The 22,155-nt window shown below is 40.8% G+C and overlaps 1 protein-coding gene across 4 annotated transcripts in view; it reads left to right on the top strand.

Annotated features, from left to right (window-relative positions):
• The window catches only part of LOC148356539 (nuclear factor 1 B-type-like), a 110,763-nt gene that overhangs the window by 24,782 nt on the left and 63,826 nt on the right, over positions 1-22,155 (top strand). The gene's annotated exons all lie outside the window — the stretch shown is intronic.

Below are 22,155 nucleotides of genomic sequence, written 5' to 3'. Positions count from 1 at the left end.
TGGGACAAATTATGCTGAAAAATATTCGGACCAATAGGCTGAACCATCAAAACCCTCTGCCAAACCTGCGTCATAAATGAAACCAATGATATTTGGGAATGGTTGAAATGGTCTGACCAGTCTGTGATCAGTTTGTGATCATTAGCCGAGCTGGAGAGAAGCTACCCACCCCAAGTGTTTCCAGATGAGAGGCTCAGGAACCTGCAGATGCAAAAAGCGACTTCAAAAAGACAAAGGCATTATGCAAACAAGATGAACCTCCTTTGTTATTAGTCAGGATGTCCTCATGCAGTATGCCGCAGACTTCCAAATGGTGGGAGGGGGACGGGTCAATGGTGAAGCTATTGATCGGTTGCAGGCAGACACACTTTTCTTAATGTATTCCGTGCAGCCAGAAGCTTGATTAGATGGAAGGGAGCGGACGTATGCGTACAGTGAAGTATATATATAGCACCTGTCAAGGGCATTGAACAGGACGGCTTACGGTAGCAGTGGACAGCACACACTTTCACTTATGCCGTGTCATATACCGCGTCTACTGCAATTTTTGCTTGAAACTGTTGAAGTTTATTGGAAAACCTACAAATAAAATGGGATTACACTGTGAAGATGTTCGCTGTTATGCAACATAATGCACAGTTATAGGGATGAGAAACAAAAGTTGCAATTTCTAAATTGGCTGTATCGTGAAATCATGGATAGAAATTTAATTGTCAGGATTAAATGTTTAAAAACTTGCTGATTGTTTAACGTTTGTACAAATGGCAGAATGCTGGATGTCTTGGTTATTAAGGCATATTCGCAATAGATATTACTGTATAGTGGTAAAGAACAATGAATGCATAGGTATTTTTTATATGATCATCAACCTAATGTTAAAAGTCATTTATAATCAGTTATTGTCAACTGAGTCTTGAGTCCCAATGCTGAGCATTGGATACTACTTTTCTTAAAGGGTAAGGTTTATTGTCATGCTTAAAGTTGTAATTTCCCTGAATGATAGTCGACAAAGAAAAACAAGAAAATGGACATTTTAAATTTCCGGAACGTCGGTCTGGTCGAGTGTGACATATAATGTAGAGACGCACAACCTTGCAATGGGAAATTAGCATCAAGGTCAGAGTGAACGCAAGTGAGATTAACAACAAAGTTCAATGCTAATACATAATTCCAACATCAACTACTAGCTATTGGCTGTTAGCGAAAATGTCAAGGTAAATGTAAACTATCAACCAACTACACATGCAGAGACCAATTATACATAATGCAACTTAATAACAAGCATGTAACAAACACAGTGAACACTTGTTTATCGAGGGTGTTACTTTCCAAAATAACCTGTGATAGGCACAATCTGTGGAGTACAAACTTTTTTTTTATACAATTAATTTATGTAATAGACAATAAAACCATAGAACAAACCGTTTTTAAAGGCCCAAGTATTGGTTTTACAAATACTTTAGACAGTACCTGAAACCATCCTTTCATTATCTGCCCCGCTTATCCTCAGTAGGGTTGCGGGGGTGCTGGAACCCGTCACACCCTGAACGGGACACCCTGAACTAGTTGCCAGCCAGTCGCAGGGCACACAGAGACAGACAAATTACTGGGTCATTTATACTTCGGGACAATTTGGACCAGCCTTATTAACCTGACATGCATGTTTTGGGATTGTGGGAGGAAACCTGAGTGCCCGGAGGAAACCCACACAAGCACGGTTAGAACATGCAAACTCCACACAGGAAGGTTTGATCTAACGACCTCAGAACTGTGACGCACACGCGCTATTCACTGCGCCGCCGTGCTGCCCTTATACCTGAAACCATTTATTCATTTTTTTTTTACTCTTTGAGTAGGTTGTTTGCAAGGAAGAGTAATGTTGATGGCATACTTAACTTAACTCAACATAACTCAACTTATACCAGTTCCCCAATTGTATATGTTTTTTGATCATTTCAAACTGTGTACGTTGTGTATTAACTTTTATACGGGAAAAATATTTTAAAAAGACCGATCCTTTCCATTTCGGCTCTTATCTAGGTCGTTTCTGTCACTAGTAGCAGACGACAATATAATTGTTGGTGCTAATATTGTTGCAGTATTCTACATAGTCTATCTTGGGGTAAGTAGATACTGAGTTTTGTTTGTAAAGTTTAGAAATGCTTAAAAAGGAGGATTTGCAATCATTAGTAAGGGGAGCATTTGGTGGAGGTTGATAGGTATAATATCGGGAACATTTTAATGACACGTAAGCACTTACTGTTTAATTAAAATTAAATTAAAGTTACTGTAAGTTTAAATGAACGAACACACCAAACATTTTACAGCACTTTTTTCTTGGGCTTGTCGTAGTTTGCGTGCACCAACTGGATGAGTCGAGGTTGGCGGTAAGCAGTCACAAGCAGGGAGCAGTCACAGGCGGTCTCTAGTGGTAGCCTCTGGGACTGCTCGTGAACTGGATTTTCCTTTGTATAGCGAGGTAGATTTTTGTTAAAAAAAAAACAACAAATTCTGGTGTTTCAGGGTGCTCGTATAAAGATGTACCACTGTAAAGCGAGGGATTACTGTAATGTGAGACTTTCCAAACATCATAGACTGGCTCCTCAAAATTAGCATGTGAGTAACACTAAACGAATAGTGTCGCAATCGCACCCGTTTGTGTCAACTGTCTAGAAGAGCCACAATGTTTGTCTTGCTTGAACTTGCTCATCCGCCGCCGTCTTAACAAAGCTGGCCCTGTTTCGGAGGGCGAGGAGCGGACCCAAAACAAAACCAGTGCTTTCCCCCTATTAGACTAATGAAAGCCATTTGATCAGCGATCGGCATATTCTCACCCTGAGACAGAGGAGAGAAGAATGCCCCATTGACGGATAGCAAAGCCGTCCCCCTCGAAGAACCCCCACATGTACGTCTCAATACTTGGGCCAACTACTACTGAGAGAGTTCGCCCACGCATGTATTGTTTCATTCTTGGCGACCGTGCGTTCCCGAGTTTGCGCTGCCGGGGCGGCGAGGGTGAAAAGACAGAGCCATCACCTGCCAGACTTCTGGAATGTTAATGCCGTCGCTCCTGTAATTGGATTTTGGCTGTAGCGTCCGAGAGCGACGTCCAGCTACTTCCCTCGTATTGTTGGCCATGGCCCCTGCGCCGACCCTCAATGGGGCTTGCCTATCTTGATACAAGCGCTCATGTCTCAATGAAGACTGTTTATCGTGCGTGCTTTCAAATGCCTGCATTTTAGTAAAAGTACAGAAAGTGTTTTGTGTCTGTGTGAGTGCAGCCTGAGTTGGTGTGCGTGTGTTGAGTCTTAAGTGTGTACCTGCATTTATTTTCTGTAAATTCGACATTACATTTTAAAGACTGTGACTTTAAATACGGTGCTGCTTGTTCTTTTTATTTTTTTTTTGTGAAGCGTAACGGTGGCTAGGGTGCCGGCGGTGACTTCGGGAGAAAAACCTCCAGGTCCACAGTTTGACTTCCCACAGATCTACCCAGTCATCGGGTTTTTGCACACACATGCTGAAATGAAATGAAACATAGTTTTGTTTTTGTATTGGAGTAGAGACATAATTCATTTTCTAGCCCCTTAGCCTTAACTTGACCAAGGCAAAAGTTATCCGTATCCTCCACCTAACCAGAGAGTTGGCAACTCAAAATGTTGAATATTCGACCCAAAAAAAACATATGTTTGGAGCTGCAGAAAAATAAAAGCTTTACATAAGCCTTTTTAAGGAAGGCAAAACAGACTTTGTTGGAAAATTTAATGTTTGCATCATGTTTGTCCTCCTACAGAAAAAGTATAATTTTCCATTATCAAACATTTTTGAAAAAGCGCCAGGGAGCCCTGGCAGTACTCTGCAGTACTCCTCGCCCTGTCTGGCAGGGTGTCCCTGGTGGTTTGCCTTGGTCAGTGTCAAGGAGCTATCATCCAGTGGGGACCAGAGAATCCCTCTGTTCAATTAAAACAAAGCATTATGAATTCTTCCAAATGCTCTGAATGTCATAGTGAAGTAATTTAATCAAGCGCGTGTAAACAGCGAGAGTAATGATAACTCCCTTCGGTAGGTGAATGAATCTCATTAGATTTGTGAGATTCCCAATGTCCCTATAGAGTAAGATCGCAGCCTTGGAAGAATCAGCAGGGAAATGTCTAAGAAAAGTAACGCATTGTGCCTCAATTAAGACACTCCTTTGCGGACTGTCCACAGCTGTCAATTATAATCAACTTTAACAGCAGTCAATGTTAATCAAATTGGCATTAATATCTTAACAAGATTAAAATCATCATACATAAGGGCTTGAAATCTTTTACAAGTAGTGACGGCTGATTTAATATTATAGTTTGGCAGAATGTGGCTAATTATTGGGTATATTTTTTCCTATCAGGCCGAAAACCGCGGCGTCATATCAACTTCAGAAAGGCTGCTCTAGACTAAATCATTTTAAAATGTTTGATCAGTCCAGCCATCGGCTTATCGCCCAATATTATTATGGGCCATTCCATCCGTTTGACCTAGACACACCTGTCCTACGGAGATTTTGGTGGTCCTAATGTGTCTAAAATCTGATTTTTAGGGTTAAAACTTTGTTGAGTTATGCAGGGGGGCGGTAGCAAGCGCTTCTGGATCCGCATGCAGTTTTTTGGCGCTCCATAGCGGCTCCCTGTAGCATTTTCAAAAATGTTTGATAATGGAAAATTATATGGTTTCTGTAGGAGGGCAAACATGGCTTATTTAAAGCCTTCGTTTTTTTGCGGGTCCACACATATGTTGTTGGGTGTTTTTTAGTCCAATATTGCTCTTTTGAAATTTTGGGTTGCCAAACCTTCAGTTAGGGTGAGGATATGACTAACTGCTGGCATGGTTAAGTTAAGGCTAAGGGGCTAGAAAATGCATTATGTCTCAACTACAATTCAAAAACAAGACTATGTGAGCTTCTGTGTGAAAAAACGCAATGAGTTTCATGTGTGTGTGTGCTTGTTATAATAAATCAAAATAGTATGCACAGTTTCTGTACAGTAACACAAACCAATCTGGGCTCATCGGCGCTTTCTGAAACTCAGTCCTGATTGGCCGGTTACTTTGGCAGCTTGAAGAACTCGCTTTTCAAACGAGTTGTGGCGAAATGTGTCGACGTCAGCTCTGGATGCATTCCATACCCGACATGGGCTCGTATCGGAGCCGCGGCTCCAGTTTGAATAAGGAGGCGAGAAGGTTCCGATAGGAATAAGTCTAGGAGCCGAGATGCATCGCGGCGCCTACCCTGGCCTGGGCCCCTCAAAGCTATTTGCACCAGGCTGCAGCCACTCAAACGTCTCCACTGCACTGACCTCAATTCTGGGCCTTCACCTCACAGGACCCTTTTGCCTTCGTCAATCAAAATGTTTTTTTTCCACGTTGCTTACGAGAAGACCCCCCCCGCCACACACAATCTTTCGCTGCCCCCCGTGCCGCGAGCGTATGCTTTGTTTGCGTTGGAGTGTGTAAGCCACCGAGTTGTGTAAAACAGCGGCAAAAAAAGCAGCTGTAATCCTGCTGAGCCTCCCAGCCAGAAACAATGACAGACTTTTTTTTATTGCGGGTGTGTGTGTTTGAGGGGGTGTTTGGGGCAGCCACTTGCTGTGGTTAGATAAATGGGCAGTAATTGCATTTCATCTGTGTTAAAAGTTACATGTTTGGAACAATTACATCTATTGTTTACCAAACAGCTGTTGCAGATTACCCACCACCACCCGTTCGGGCTACACATAATTCAAATTGTTCAAAATTCGGTATTCCGATTCATGCTCAATGAGGTTATAATTTCATCCAAAAATATATACAGTGTTAACACTACTTAAAAATTTAATTAGTTCTGGGAGTAGCTCCGTAACCTGAAAACTTCCTAAGTAGAGATGAATTTTGAATATAAACGTGCTAATCCCTTTCAAGCCCCGAAAAAGTACAGTATGATATTTTTTTGATGAATCATAAACGAACATCAGAACATGGAACAAATACATCACAATACAATACAATTTATAATTATATTACTGCACAATTAACATAAAACGAGAGGCACATCATGTTTAAGAAAAACAAAGAATAAAGTAAATAATAAAAATATGAATTTACCTTTTAGACTCGCATTTCTTGAATAACTGATCCAATGACGTCTGCTTTGACGGCTTTTGACAATTCGCCGGAAATGCGCAATGCAGAAATTATAATAAACGATAGCCCGACTTGGTTGATTGAATGAGAGCTGCGTCCTCCTCGCCGACAACTTCGCCAAAACCCTCCTCCACCTCGTCTCTGAACTCTAAACTGTGACAGTGTATCTTGCAGTGCCTTTGTAACTAGAGGCCATATTTTCCCGTTCAGGTACTTCGTAACCTGAAACTTTCGTATCTAGAGACATTCATTAGTAGAGGTACCGCTGTATTCCATTGTAAAAATGATTGTACTTATATTTTATTCATAATTAACAACTTTAGACAAATTAAAATAGTTTAGAGCATTTATTATTTATCTAATCAAAATCTACCTAAACTATGTCCTGATTTGCGTGTTCGGTGTGTGTGTGTGTGTATTTGTATAAGACTTATTGGCTCTAAAATGGCTGAGCTGATTTTCGGTAAAATAAAGCTTTACTTTAGGCCTCCGCGAGTGTCTTTAGTTTGGTTTTGTGCCAAGGCACCCCGATAAATACCGACAAAATTGATAAACATCTGCCTTCATTTAGTTTGCTTTCGTGGGGTCTCATTCACCCACTGCCTACCAAATTTGGTACTGCAGCTCTCGACCACCGACCACTCCAAGCAGCTAAATCCAATCTTCCGTACTGGGCAATTTTTTATAAGATATCAGTACTCTTTCTTTAGTAATTTAGGATCTAGTATCAGTATTGTCAAACACCGCTGTCAGTGCAGAATTTCAGCTCATCTCTTAACTTTTCTCCGAAAAACAACGGCGACCAGATGACGAAGGTGCTGTATACCTGTCAGATGGGGATGCTTCTCCTGCTATTGCTAACCATGGAAACCAGTAATCTGTTTCATGTGGAAGAGTAAACCCTCATCCAAAAAATGGCCTGAAAACGGGATGGGCGCCGCTAGACACACCACAAGAAGTTGTGCCCCGACAACCAAGGCAGTTAAGTGATCCTTGAGACAAGGGAATATTTATTAGTAGGGTTGTTGTAAACAACATATTTAGCAGTTTGTTTTCAAACATTGCCCCTTAATTCATAATACCATACATCTCTTGATACACCAAATCTTCGCTTTAACGCCTTGAGGTTTGCTTTCTGTGAGGGGTGAAAAATAGGAACCCTGAGGCTTATTCAACAGTTGCAAGTTTAGTTATTGCAAAATACAAAACTGTTAAACGATTCACAAAGGTAAGTTTAAGAAAGTGGCACAACCAAAGCGCAATATTGATGACTGCGTTCGGCCTGGAGCAAGCTGAGAGTGAGTCGGACACGACTCGCCCACCACCTGTACAAACAAGAGAGCTATTGCGAAACTAGAGCCCCCTCCCCAGCCTCCTTGTTGCCAGAATGAGGTCAGTGATTTCTATTTTTTCACTCGGGGTTCTCATGCCGCTGGACTTTGGAGCCGAGGCCTCGCCGAGTGACACCCTTGTTGGGTTGGTAAAGACGAAAGCCCGATTTTCCCAAAACTTTCTCAAAAAAACAAGTCCAGTGTGCTAGCTTCAAGTGTTTTATTTAAGCAATTTTATTGATTTCTTTTAAAACTTTTCAAGTCAAGTCAAGTCATTTTTATTTGTATAGCCCTTAATCACAAATAGTCTCAAAGGGCTGCACAGGTTATTGCACAGACTATTATTTCAGACTATTATTACACCATCCACTGATCTGGAAACAACATGAGGGCAAGGAAAAACTCAAAAACCTCAACATGAGGAAAATGAAGAAACCTTGAGAAGGGACCGCACATGTGGTATCCCCCTTTCAGGAGAACCAGGCAAAGGATGTCAGAAAAGTTGCCTCAATTTCGGTTTGATTGCTAAGAGTGTGCATGTTGGCAGTAAAAATTAAATACTATGTTTTCCGGACTCTAATGCACGCCCCCTAAAACATAGTCCCCTCGTGATATTTTTTTTCTACATATAAGGTGGACAGGACTATAAGGCGGGCAGCACGGCCGCACAGTTGTTAGTGCATGTGCGGCACAGTTGTGAGGTCATGATATCGAATCTCCTGTGTGGAGTTTGCATGTTCTCCCCGCGCTTGACTGGGTTTCCTCCGGGCACTCCACTCCGGTTTCCTCCCACATTCCAAAAACATGCATGTCAGGTAAATTTGCCAGTCCAAATTGTCCTTGGTATGAATGAGCGAGCGAATTGTCTGTTCCTGTGTGCCTTGCTGGCAACCAGTTCAGGCTGTCCCCTGCCCACAGATAGCTGGGATGGGCTCCAGCACCCCCGCGACCCTACTGAGGATAAGTGGTGCAGATAATGGATGGATGAACTATTAGGTGCATGGAATTCAAACTACCTTAACGGGTTCAGTTGCATACAAAAAATAAAAAGTGCCTTGTTCGTGCGGGGTTTTGGGGTTTTTAAGGGTTATTGATCTATCTTCGTTATTCATTATCCATTATCCGTTATCGGTCAGTTCATAATACGCTACAAAGCCTAGGAGCCGGGACACTTACTCTCAGCCAATAGGCCAAGCTAAGGTCCAAGCCCTAAAGCCTTGCTGCGATCATTGCGAATGCACCGTTCCCGGAGGTATTGCAATACCGGGCCGATGCGTGGAGTGGACAGAGCAAGCTCATATTCCGACCAGAAATATCCAGTCGTGAAGCAGATGCCGCCAGGACTGTGGATGCAACAGGAATTCAACTCATATCGCAGCATAGAGTGTTCCTGATCCTATCACATGAAAATCTCATAATCACACTTTTTTTAGTCACGGCACCAAATTGTTGATATTCTTATTGAGCCTTACTGCGAAAACATTGTAAGACTTTAAACCAGTCTGTTGTACTGCCCAAGTATTCACGAAGATTCTGAACTAAATGATGAAAAGTTATTGTGGGAAGTAATTTGGTAGTTCTGAACGGAATAAGGAAAACGGCATTGTGGGACGTAATTTGATCGTCCTAAAAGGAGATAAATAAATGCAATGTTTGTCACTTACAATGGTTTGTTTAAGCTGAGATCCTCTCTACTCTAACATATCTTGTACTGTGACTAAAAACAGTGTGATAATGAGATAAGAGCTAATGCTTCATGGTCTTGTGGATGGGATCCAGCGCTCTACCCACCGTGTTCGATTCTCATTGCATTTAATGTTATGCAATTAAGAACAAAAACATCTATTTTTCCAGCGGCCTCCTGGTTATTATTTGGTGCCCTGACTTTTTGCATATTCGGCCGTCACCATAATTGTTATACAATTGTGGTCAGCGATGGTTGACCGAATTGGGGTTTTTGGGTGCGCTTGGGTTCGGAAAATATGTTGTTCAGTAAAGTTACTAGATAGATAGATAGATAGATACTTTATTATTCATTTATTTTATTAAGAAAAAATAAGAGTTTCTTACTTCTTAGGATATTACGTCCGACATTAAGCAGGGTGCTAGGAACAGGTCATATGCTTTATTAGTAAAATGGTCGATTTACTTGTCCAAAATCTTTGCTTATTGTAATATTTCTTATGTTTCTTGAGTACATGAACACATCACAACATAATACCAAGGTCTGTCGTTCATCTGAGTTTTCTTCCACTATCCATGTGAATTAGTGTGAGCTTTGAAAGTCCCATAAAAATAAAACCCAATCATGGTCAAGTTTTCAGGCGCAAGCGGAAACACCTGATTTTCTAACTATGCACGACTATTTTTTTGAGGGGGTTCTGCACCGCGATGCCTTCCCGATGAAGCCCATGCCCCCCCCCCCCTTGCCTGGCAGAAGGCTACATGGACCATATGTGTCGGCAGACCGCAAAACACTGAAGCCATTACTCGGCCCGCTTTTGTCAAATGAAAAGCAGAAGCCGGGAACGGTGGCTGGGAATCCTTTCGGTTGCGAACGCATTGTGGCCTAGGCTTGTGACTGCAGAAGCGTGAGGGTTGGTGTTTTCCCGGCACACATGCCGACACATCGATGGCGGCGGGCTGCGGACGGATGATGCCTTGTTGTCCTCATGTTGACACAATGTGGTTTTGTCTGCTTGGAAAGCGAGGAAAGCTAGTCTCGCCGCCCGCCCAATCGGAGGTGTCGAAATTCACAAACGGGAGACGCCCCACCAGCCACATGTACATTTTGCACTCTAGTCTTCAAAACTGCCTTCTTCAGCCCTGTTGAGAATGAAACGCAAATCGTTACATTCGGGCTGCGCGATTATTCCAATAAATTTGATCGAATGTTCATTTTAAAAATCAACTTTTCAAATCAAGGAATAAAATGAAATTACTAAAAATTTAGTCTCAAGCTTTGAGCAGCAATGGCTATGAGTGTTCACCTTTTTACAGATAGTTTTACACAGGATATAATGTATTCCGCGCTGTAAGGCGCACCAAATTGCAAATCACACTCCCCAAAAAAGACTTTTGTCATATATTTTTCATTCATTAGGCGCACCGAGCTATAAGGCGCGTGAAATTGAGCCTACAGTGATATTGGGCTCTTTATAAACGATTATCTAATCAATTAACATTCGCAAAACATAGTTTGCACCAGGAATTGAACCCGAAATGCTGCAGTGAGGGTGCTGCCATTTTATCACTAGACTACCAGTGGTTGCAGACAAATTTAAAGGCATTATAGGTAATCTCATTATTACACTATTTGTACATTGCCAGAAACCCTGATTTGCATAGTGCATTCTAAAAAGTCTCTCCACTTCTTCACCTGTGCGTCAATAACCTCTCGGTTTAATATGTAGACATTAATAAATGAGCTTGCATAGTATTTTGTCAAAACACTTTCTGTTTTCTGTTTCTGTTTTTTTTTTTTTTTTTTTGCAATTTTACTGACACACAGGTCAAGATCGGAGAGACTGTTTAAACTATGTGAGTGCAATTATTTTTTAATTTTTGGGTGTGATAAAGAGAATATCTTTTTCATGCGTCATCCAATATCTCTGGTGGTCTAGTGGTAAAGTTTAGGTACCCTTACTGCCACAACCCGTGTTTAAATCCCATTGCATACAATGTATTCTAATTTGGGCCAGTGATGGTTGTCAATTGATCAATCAATGCTCAAATCTGAAAGTATACTACATTTTGTGGTGCACTGGGTTATAAGGCGCACTTTCAAATTCCTGGGCAATTTGGGGTTTTTAGTTCGTAAAAGACAGTAATTTTGAATCTTTCAATAAATTTGTCTTTCCTGGGTTTTTTTTAAAAATTACTTAAAATCTGACTGATAAAATCAAACTCCTTTTTAGAATTTTGACTGTACATGTTACAATTAATTATAATTGTACATGTAAATTATAATGTACCTCAATTTTTTCTTCTTTGTAGTTTTTTTTGACTGAAATCAATAATGTGACGTTTATTCAGTCAGATATGGCCGTAACTTCTACCTGAAAAAACTCCTTGGGCAATCATTTATCCAATTTAGTGAGACTTGCAGGTGGGCCAAAACTTCAGTCCAGGTGCTCATATGGAGACCCGCAGGCAGATGAATTGAGGAATTGACACTGTCAAATGGAGCGATGGGATCAAATGCCGGCTTGAGTAGGAGTGATGCTTCCCGGAGCGCTGTTTACATATTCCATCGAACGCCGTGTCAGAGATAAACCTGTGCTGATGCTTATCCCGTGTCCACAACCTCAAAAGCTCTCTGTCATGATGTAAACAAAACACCGGGGTGGAGCTTTCATGTCTAGAGTGGCGGCCGTGCGCCGAATGGCGCACTTGCTTTGGAGAGGAACAAAGCGTTAGGCCTATTCCTTTGTTGATCTGTAATTCGTGAATGGAAGACCGGTCAGGAATGGAAGACCGGTCAGGAATATATTCACTTTTTACTCACATTTGAAAATTGCATATGTAAATCACAGATATATTTGTAGCTTTCAAAAAAGTTCCTCTTTTAATGCTACTGGTGCATTTGGAAATTGGGCTTTGAAAGTCTTGAAAAAGTGCTCGAATTAGGACCATAGAAAAAGGTGTACAATAACATGTCGGTTTTCATTCATATGAGTTTGACTTAATAATCACTTAGCTAGCTTAATGCTTTTGATAAGTTTAAACTTAAGGAAACACTCAAAATAAGTGGATTTGAACTCGCAAGGAGGACAGGGAAAGAAACCTTCAGGTAAGAAAGTCCCACCCGTTCTAAAGACCCTCCCAAGAAGCTCCACCCTAAAGGGTGTGGGAATCACAGAACATCAACATGATCTACCAATAGCGACAATGATTTAATATTCGGGCAGCACGGCGGGGCAGTGGTTAGCGCGCGTGCGGCACAGTTCTGAAGTTGTGAGATAAAACCCCCTATGTGGAGTTTGCATGTTCTACCTGTGCTCGCGTGGGTTTCCTCCGGGCACTCCGGTTTCCTCCCACATTCCAAAAACATGCATGTTAGGTTAATTGGCCGGTCCAAATTGTCCCTAGGTATGACTGAGTGAGCAAATTGTTTGTCCCTGTGTCCCCTGCCCACTGCCCGAAGATAGCTGGGATGGGCTCCAGCACCCCCGCGACCCTACTGAGGATAAGCGGTACAGAAAATGGATGGATGGAATGATGGATTTAATATTCAAAACAAGAAACAACAGTGTGCAATAATAGTCGAAATAACAATCTGGCATCCTAGGAAATCTCCTTGTGTTGACATGCTATAAGACTTAGCATTGATTGTGGGTTTTTCACCGTTTGAGCAAAGGTGAGTTGAAAACTAATGTAACAATAAGGCTTAGTCCATTGGTTACTGTTTCACAATTTTTAACTAGATTTTACGAGTACAGACTCTTTACAAATTCAATTATTTCATACTGCTACATTTTAGGGCAAAACAAATTTACTGGTAAAAGTTCATCAACCTTAACATTCATGTTTCACACTTCCTTAAGCACCTGGGGTGTCATTGTGTCATGGGGAAGTACAGCCTGGCAGCACCCATTCATCTCCAGGCTATTTTTTGGGGTGGGGTTAGCTTCCCCACTGGTTTCCATGTTGCAGGAATAGCATTGTGATCGGACTCAGATACAGGAACTTCATCATCTGGTCACCGCTTTTGTTGACGTAAAGAGTCCCATCTCTTTTCAAATATACAACCTTTTACATTATACCAATTTGAATTTTTCTTCTTTTCTTTCTCAAATTCCAGTAAGAGAAAAGGATCCAGCAAACTTATACACAAAATAAGATATTAGAAAAAAAAGGATTTAATAAAGGGTAGTTCACAGAAAAACAATGTTTCCAAGAGCTTACAGCCGTCAAAATAATGAAAGCAATTGAAAAGCAGGCTTGACAACTTCACACCAGTTACAAATGTTCAGAAGAAAACTAGACAAATTGAGTCCTTTTTGAAGGTCTTCGCAAGTCACTGGTGGTTTTCCCCACTGTGACCTGAGGTGCTTTAATTCAACTGTTGTCACAGACAGGTACAGCACCTGTGCCACGCCGATGCCTTAGGTGAGGCTTCTATTGTGGATAAATGCAGATCTTGATCCAGACGCAACACTTCTACTTGGCTTGGCTTCTGTCAGCGGGTTAATTTAAGGAAATGAGTGCCCGCCTGTCAGGTTGGGCAGGTTGGCAGCCTCACATCCATCGTTTGCAGTCCTTTATTTATATGTTTATTTATTTAGCCGTGCTCAACGACTGCAATAAATCAGAAACTAATCCGGCAAGTGCTACCTTTTACGTTTGTCCCCCAGCTTTACGTCAACTAAAGTGAAGTCTCGTCTTGGTTCCTGTATAGGAAGCTAAGAAAGATTCTGATGCTTTTTACTTTTATTAAAATGTTTGCTTGGGTCTGTAACTGCCACCTATTAGATCGTACTTATATCTTAGAATGAAGCTGAGGCGTTCTCAAACCTTTGATAAAACAGCCGGGTTGTTATTTTTTTTAAACCTCGGAGCAAACCTTTGAATTCCAATCACCAGTAATAAAAACTAGCTGTTATAGTAAGAAATGATCTTCTAAAGAGAGATATCCATGCACCACACAAATAAAAATTGCTACCATGGTTAAGCTAATTTTAGATCAAGTCATTTATTTTTTTTCTAGTTTGACTGAGTGTGATCATATTTTCCTTAAGATTTGTCTTGAAAGTCCTCCAGCGCATCGTTGATCATTCGTCATTTTATTTATATATAGTCTTAAGAGATATCCAGGAAATGGTAGAAGGAAGACATCACACTTTGTATTCTGATACATCTCATTGGCCAAGAGACATAGGGGAAAAAAGGGAAAAAGTTAAATGTTGAAGTGTCCTTGAGCAAGACACTGAACCCCTAATGCCCCTCATATGCAGGAAGGTGCTGCTTTGCCTTGCCGATTCCGCCCTCGGTGTGTGACTGTGTGTGTGAATGGGTAAAGTGTGAAAGGTATTGTCAAAAATTCTGCAGTTTGGTCACTCTAAGTCTCAGTAGTTTTTAACCTTCCTTGTACTTTGTACACTACACAATACAATTATATTTAGCGGTTACATATTACAGAGTGTACCTTTATATATTACTGATATTCTAATTAAAATAACAACACACTTAATGAAGAAGCTGCCAGCTTTCTGGTTGTTGAATGGTAGCCAACAATGCGACAAATACAGTCAAGCCACCCTTCACTCGAACGCTTCTGTAGGGTTTATAATTTAGTGCAACATCTCTGATGCCTTTGCCTTTCCAGTGCATTTATATTTTCTCTCGCGATTGACAGCAGCTGGCATTAGTTTGTACGACATTGTCCTATCACCCCCTAGGTGTTGCGCCTAAGAGGGCAGGTGCATGCGACACCTTAACAGGGCACAATGAAATGTGTATTTGTGCAATTATGGACATTTATTATGGGCCATGCAAAAAATTATGGTAGCTTTTCCCAGTAGTAAATTGTAATGGGAAGCACTTTCTGCAACTGAAAATGAAAGCTACATTTTACCGTCAATTTTACCCACCACCTACATAGAGAGAGAATTGTCTCGTAAATATTTACACACACGTATTGTTCAGACACACAAATATATTCACGATTTACTCACATTTAAAAATTGCATATGTAAATTGCAGATATATTTGTAGCTTTCAAAAAAGTTCCTCTTTTAATGCAACTGGTGAATTTGGAAATTGGCTGAAAGTCCTAAAAAAGTGCTCGAATTAGGACCATAGAAAAAGGTGTACAAACCCAGGATATGGTCACGTTGAGTCTCTGTAGTTTGTCATCTAACTTTGCACTCTACCTAATATAGTTAAACCTAGTGGTTGCATATCACACATTGTCCCTTTAAACATTGTTCATATCTTAAGTAAAATAACGTCAAAGGGATCTACCTGAGCTCACACACGTTCTGATGACGCTGGCAGCTTTCTGATAGAATATAGCTCTCAATGCGACAAATACAGTCCAGACGGCCTTCTCTCGAACAGTTTCTTAGGGTTTATATTTTTTGTGCAACACAACAGATAATGTCACTTTTGTTTCGCCTTCTGCAGCCAACATTGCAGAAGGCGAACTGCTTGGAGGACCTGTCAGTTTACAAAGACCTTCGCTAGTGTCCTGGCTGAAAAACAGAATCTCGCTTCTTAGTTCCCCCTTATTTATAAGTCTGTTTTTTAAGTTATTTTTCTCATAGAAAATTAAGAAACTGATTCAGATTTTCTCATTTCAAATTCGAGATGCATCTTAAAATCGGAAATTTCCCCCACAACTAGGTGAGGATTACACGTAGTCCTCACTATTGTTGTGTTCAACACGGGATCTCCGGGGCCACCCATACACGTGCAAAACTGTACTTTTGAGGAATGTGGGACGGCCTTTATCCCTTTCGCCGGCCCGTTTGTATAAAAGCAGCTCCAATCTGTCAAAAAGCAGAGAAGGCGCTCTTTTACGAGCTGTTAACGGTCTGCTAATTCTTGAGGAAAGGCAAAGTGACCAGTTCGTTCAGCCGGCGTGTTTACTACGAGTTGCCCTTTAACCCTTTCTTCCACTGGGGCGAAGCCAGACGAACGCACTCCATTGTTTACGTTCCCTTCCGACGCGGCCATTTGAACTCCCGCTGGGTACACCGTGCTCAAAAGTCTCCATACTGGCCCCTTTGTGAATTGCTCATTGGAGAAGCAAGGCAGTGCTCCAGGTCATTGTATGCAAAGCACAATTTTTAAGATAAAAGCGGCCTCCATTCACAAACACTTAATGGTGCAATTGCTGTAGTTTCCTCATTGCTTCTATTCATGCTGTTCGCAGTATGCAAATGTTGTGAGGACGCGTCAACATTTAATTGTGTTTGTTACCTTTTACCTTTTCATGATTAATGTTTTCTTATTGAAACCCGAAACTGGGCATTCCACAGTATTGTATTTTTCAAGTGATTAACAGAGTGAATTAAGGTCATTGAAAATTATTTAACAGGATTCTCGGTAGCACACTGTATGAAACAAGTCTTTGAATCGCGTTTTACCTCACACTTTAAATTCTCTTTCATGGAGAGCTGTTGTTTTATTCTAAGCATGACTTTGTCTAACCACTATCATTAAATTCAGCATTAAACCCTTCAACGTTTAAACCACTGTACTATAAAGTCACTTCAAGGTTTTCCCTTCAATACACAAGTGCTAATTTTCAAAGGCATATCGCATGCTGTCCTTTATCTTCATTTACTCTTGGCAGCAAGAAGCAATTTTTGCTCCGTCAGCAATTTCAAGATCCTCTACAGCACGAGCGTCGTTGGCGATCAATATTGGCGGTGTTTGCAAAAACTGATGGCGACTGAACACTATCTACTGTTTTGGGAGAACTCAAGAACATATCTGTGTTAGAATCGGTAAACGTGGGCTGATCTTAATTATTCTGAAAAGATTTGATGTCACACTTTTAGTTTACCTACTGTATATATACAGACATGCTGTCAGGAGAGGCAGGACGGGCTATGCCACACCTGTCATCATGGAAAGATATGATTACAAATATGTGAACTGGTTATATGTATTCAGTGTTAAAGGTTAAGTCCACAGATTTTGGATTTTGTTTTTCAAAATGGTTCATACAAATACAATTTTAATGTAACATATTACTGTGCTGAGTGTACAGAGCAAGGTAGTATGCCTCATGGCATAGGCAATCATGAGATCAAGGACTCTGATTTGGTGCACACCTCAGCCAACAAGGTAACAGCAAGTAAAGCCATCCATTTTTTTTTCACAAAAGAAGATTACCAATGTATTGAGGATTTTATTTAAAAGGATCAGTGCATAGACTCCATTTAAAAGTTAAGAAAGGACAATTAAATATGTTTTTCTATGCTACAGTTGATATATTGTTTTCTTGGTCTGCCAATCAAATAATGAATAGCATTAAGGTTCATTTACAGGGGTACCTCTTTATACAAAAATCTTGCTCACTAAAATAGTTTACAAGCAGTCCTGTAGGCTACCAAACATCAGCTTTTCCAGTTTGCGCATGCAAATTACTACAGGCACACACAAAAACCGTTGTGCTTTAATTTTAATTTTAAGTGTACAGTAAGTGCTTACGTACCATTAACAGTCTATCCTCTCCCTTATTAATGATTGCAAATCTTCCTTATTAAGTGACAATAAACCTTACGAACACAACGCGGCACCTACTCAGAGCATAACAGACTACCGTCTAGAATACTTTAACAACATAGCAATCTACAATGACGATCTGGATTAGAACCGGAATGGGCAAGAAGAGAACAGTCTCTTTGATTTTTTTGTGCTGTATAAAAATGGTTATACAAGGTTACAAGTTGACAGGTATGAGATCTGTGTGACTCCTCCTTGCAATCCACATTACCCCCCCCTTCTTCCACAGCACACACTCAGGGCTTTCATAACTTGCATTTTATTTTGTTTATGTAAACTTATTATCCTGTTACTGTATGCATATGTGATTTTAGTGATCAGGAAGATGTGTTTTATAGCCATTTGGGGTTCACTTGTATGCTTTTGGGAGGACAGGAGCGGAACGATTAATTTTTAATTATTTCGTACAGGAAAAATGTGATCGTTACACAAGCAATTCGAGCGACGAGCACGATTCTGGCTTGTAAGCTTGTAAGAAGAGGTACCACTGTAATTGTAAAACAGATAAAATTGTAAAAGTGCCTCACCAGACACGGAACCACACTGCACAATACTGAGATGAAAACACCTATCTACCTGTACAGTATCTCCCTTCCTGAATATATATCATGTTTTATTTTTTGCAGGCTTTTTTGCTGTTATTTTGCGCATTTCAGTAGCTATCAGTGTCGGTGAACTTGGTTCTGACCTCTGACCTCTGCTTGTCCACATCCTCAAAAGCAGAAGCGTGCGTTCTTTGCGTGGCTCCTAAACTGTGCAGAGGATAAAACGAAGTGATTTAGTGACTCTGGTCACAATGCGGCCCGCTTCCTACCTTTGTGTGGGCCGAGGTTTTGGAAGGCGGGCGGGCCGCTTCGGGCCGGGAGGGGGCGGGTTGGGGGGCGGCTAGCGGATACGGGGCTCGGATTCTGGCAGGCTCGGAGGAGGGAAGGAAGCCGAGTGTCAAAGGCGAGAGCTCGCTGCTGCTGTTATCTGAGCAACAGACGCTCACCCAGAGAAGCAGACAAATAAACGCCGGCTGCTGCGGGGCGAACGGCTCGTGGTTTTTTTCGGATTTTTCGGGGGGAAACGCAGTGGAAGGCGGGGAAGGTGTTGCGTGCCGAGCGCCGATGCATGGTTTCTTTCTGCACAGGCCTCTCCTGTAACCTTCAGAAAAGCCCACGCAGGCCCCAAGTTCAACGAGTGCACGAGGCATATTTTCGCTGAGCATGCTTGCGCCGCCCCCTGCAGAACCCCCTCCTCCCCTCAAAGTAATTCTCCCTCCTTTCCATACATCCATTTTTTTTATATCCCCCCCTTCCTAAAGAGGACTCCCTGTAGGCCTCGCCTTTCACAGTGCCTGCAAAGGAAGTACAGTCGAAGTAAAAATAATTCCATATGCTGTCACATGATCTGTGTAATTTTCGCTCAACTGATTACACAAAAAAAGTCACCTTGTGTGCACAAGTCTGCACATTGTAAGATCGCTGCACTTGTTGCACTCCTGAACATTGCGCAGGAAGTGCAACAATGCCAGTTTGGACTCGTGGATCTCTTTCAGGTGTATCCATTTTTGTTGTTTGTTTCTAATTGAATTGTCTTTATTGTCATCGATATCGACATTGTGAATTATTGTGTGCGAGGAGATTGGACATGGCACTACAGGGTAGACATGTAGTAAAGACTTACAAGATAAAAAAGATAAAAATGATATCAGTAAAAAAGGCAGAAAAAAATATTTACTGCGTGGTGCTTAGAGACTGGCCCAAGTTGTGATAATACTGTAATATTCGTGAATGAGACAGGATAGCGCATCGTAACAGAAGTGCAATGAAAAGAAGAGCAATAACATTTAGCAGCAACCCTAAATAAGTCACAAGGTATATATTTTCACACTTTCCTGCCATAGAATATATTTTAACAGTTTCATTTAGAAGCAGCAGAAAAAGAAGAAGAAAAAGTCGCAAGAATTTTTTTCACAGTTGTGTGCGCTTGTCTAGGGTGGTGATAGCCCTGGGAAAGAAGACGTCTCTGAGCCTGTTTTTTCTTGTTTTGAGGAACCTGTAGCACCTACCAGGGGCAGAGTTGTGTTTCACTGTCAGTTTTTTTTTGTGACTTTTCTGGAACTAGTAGTGCAGATTGTGGAATACAGAGGGGTTCCAAAAATGTAAATCCTTTGAATATTAATACAGGTTAATACGGGTGCATGAAATCCTTGAAAATACTTAAATTTTAATGTTTTGTTTTCAATGTTTGAAAAATGTTGGGTGAACTGCTCGTAATGCTCAAAATTGAGCCACGTATATCGGCAGTCTGACTCGATAAACCGCACATTAAATGAAGATTAGTGCAAGGATTACGTATCAATTATGGTCATTTATTATGGGCCATTAAAAAACTTGAGGTAGCGTTTCGCAGTTGTAAATTGTAATGGGAAAAACTTCATGCAACTGAAAATGTAAGATACGTAGTACCGTCATTTTACCCAACACCTAAAAGGGGAAAGATTTGTCTCCAAAAATATTTACGCATGTATTGTTCATATCCACAACTAAATTCGCAATTTACTCTTAAGATCTCAAAAATCATGTATTGATAAATGCACACACAAGATTACATCTCATAATGTAAATGCCATATGTAAATTGCAGATATATTTGGGGATTTGCAAATAAACATGAGTAATCCGCTGGAGACTCTTACCGAAGGTAAACCGGATTACCGACCTGACATATACCGTGTCTGAGGCGGTGCTCATATTGAACTTTTGTGAAATTGCTCACTTAATCCACATGCTTTTAAAATTCTCATTCAGATTTAGAATAAGTCTTACGATCTTCAACATGAAGACTTTTTAATTTCATTTGCCATTATCATGTACTTTCTGTGATTTTACATCTCAGAGGATATCATTTTTTAACAGCCCTGTGTTTATCCCAAATTGCTAAAATTGCAAGAACTCAAAATCTGTCTACGCGAGATCTTACCCTAGGTACAGTTGTATAGTATTTTACAGTATTCAAGCAATGATTGACCATTTGACAAATTTTGGCGGTTTTGTTGCAAATTGTCTTTAAATATATCGTGTGGCTTTCTCAAAAAAATGTAAATATTTTTGTATTCATGGCTCTTTGGGTCAAAAAGGTTCCTAAACCCTGTCTTTTCTCTATTTACCACTATCTTGTGGACGTTATGGATTTACCTTCTGTTTCTGTCCTACCGAAACCATATATTTTTCCATTATCAAACATTTTTAATTCAGTTTTCATCTGCAAAGACCCTCATGTGGCTCCAGAAAAAGTTTAGCAGGTAGAAAGGTCAAAGTTTGTTGGCAATAGAAAGCATCTCCCGCTGTAGAATGTAGAATGGAGTACACAATGCATGATAAAAAACTGTGATGAGATACCGTCATAAGTAAACCACGATTCAACAGAGTATTGCTGTATCTTGATTCTTCTGGTGGTTTTCCGAGAGCTTGCTAATTGCGGTGCATAGGCTTTGTGAGAAGGTGTGCGGTTGCAGCTGGCAAATATTAAAAGTGTGAGTGTGCATTTCTGTTTTAATAGGTTTGTGTGTGTTAGTTTTTGTAATCGTGAGTTCACACGTGCCGTGTCCTTCAATGATTTTGGCGCACCGGGAACGGGCTGAGGAATGGGGGGCAAAAGGGGGTTTGATCTTGGCCCAGAAGAAGTGGGAAAAGCAGAAGGTGGGGGGCATGAGTTCTGAGCTTGAAAGTGAAAAAGCGCTGCATTGCTGGCGTCATCCGTGCAAATATTTTGCGAGATTATCGCCGCCGAGCCCCGTGGGAACGTACCAACGTCAACGTCCGGAGAAGCTTTGTCGTGACTTTCTGGAAAAGACCAAATCGTTTTGGAGAAATCCTTTCATCAAAATTGAACTCAATGATGAACGCAATTGTGACATCCAGCTTGATGCACACAGGGTTGGGAGGGTTACTTTTAAAAGGTAATCCGATACAATTCCTGTTGAAAAATGTAATTAGCAACATAATCCGAATACCTTAATATTGCAGTAATGTAACTTGAATACTTTCCATCACTTCTGGATTACTGCAATACCAAATAAGCTAATAATTATAAGACAAAATAAACACAATATGAGTACAATTACAGAATTATGTTTAAGATAAATGAATAATGTAACCTTGAAAAACATTTAAAGGTAACCAAGGTAAGATAGTTGCCTGCAGTCCAAAAACGGTGCTTAAATTCTAACCATGTTGTGTCGTTTATTAAGTAAAAATATAAATTTCTCTGTACTATGGCAGACAAAATATGCTTAGTTTTATTTTACAAAAGACAACATTAAGAACCCAATTTGGCTTTCTAAACTTCCAACAAACTCTGGGATGTCTTGTGTCCAAGTTCCAGTTTTACTTGTTTGAATTGGGGACGCCAAACCTCTTGACAATATTCAGAATTACTAGGCTTAG

Source organism: Urocampus carinirostris, chromosome 11, assembly GCF_059441175.1.
Source record: "Urocampus carinirostris isolate Australia breed hairy pipefish chromosome 11, RoL_Ucar_1.0, whole genome shotgun sequence".
Taxonomy (NCBI): Eukaryota; Metazoa; Chordata; class Actinopteri; order Syngnathiformes; family Syngnathidae; genus Urocampus; species Urocampus carinirostris.
The sequence above is the reverse complement of the archived record's forward strand: the minus strand, read 5'-3'. Positions and strand labels throughout refer to the sequence as shown.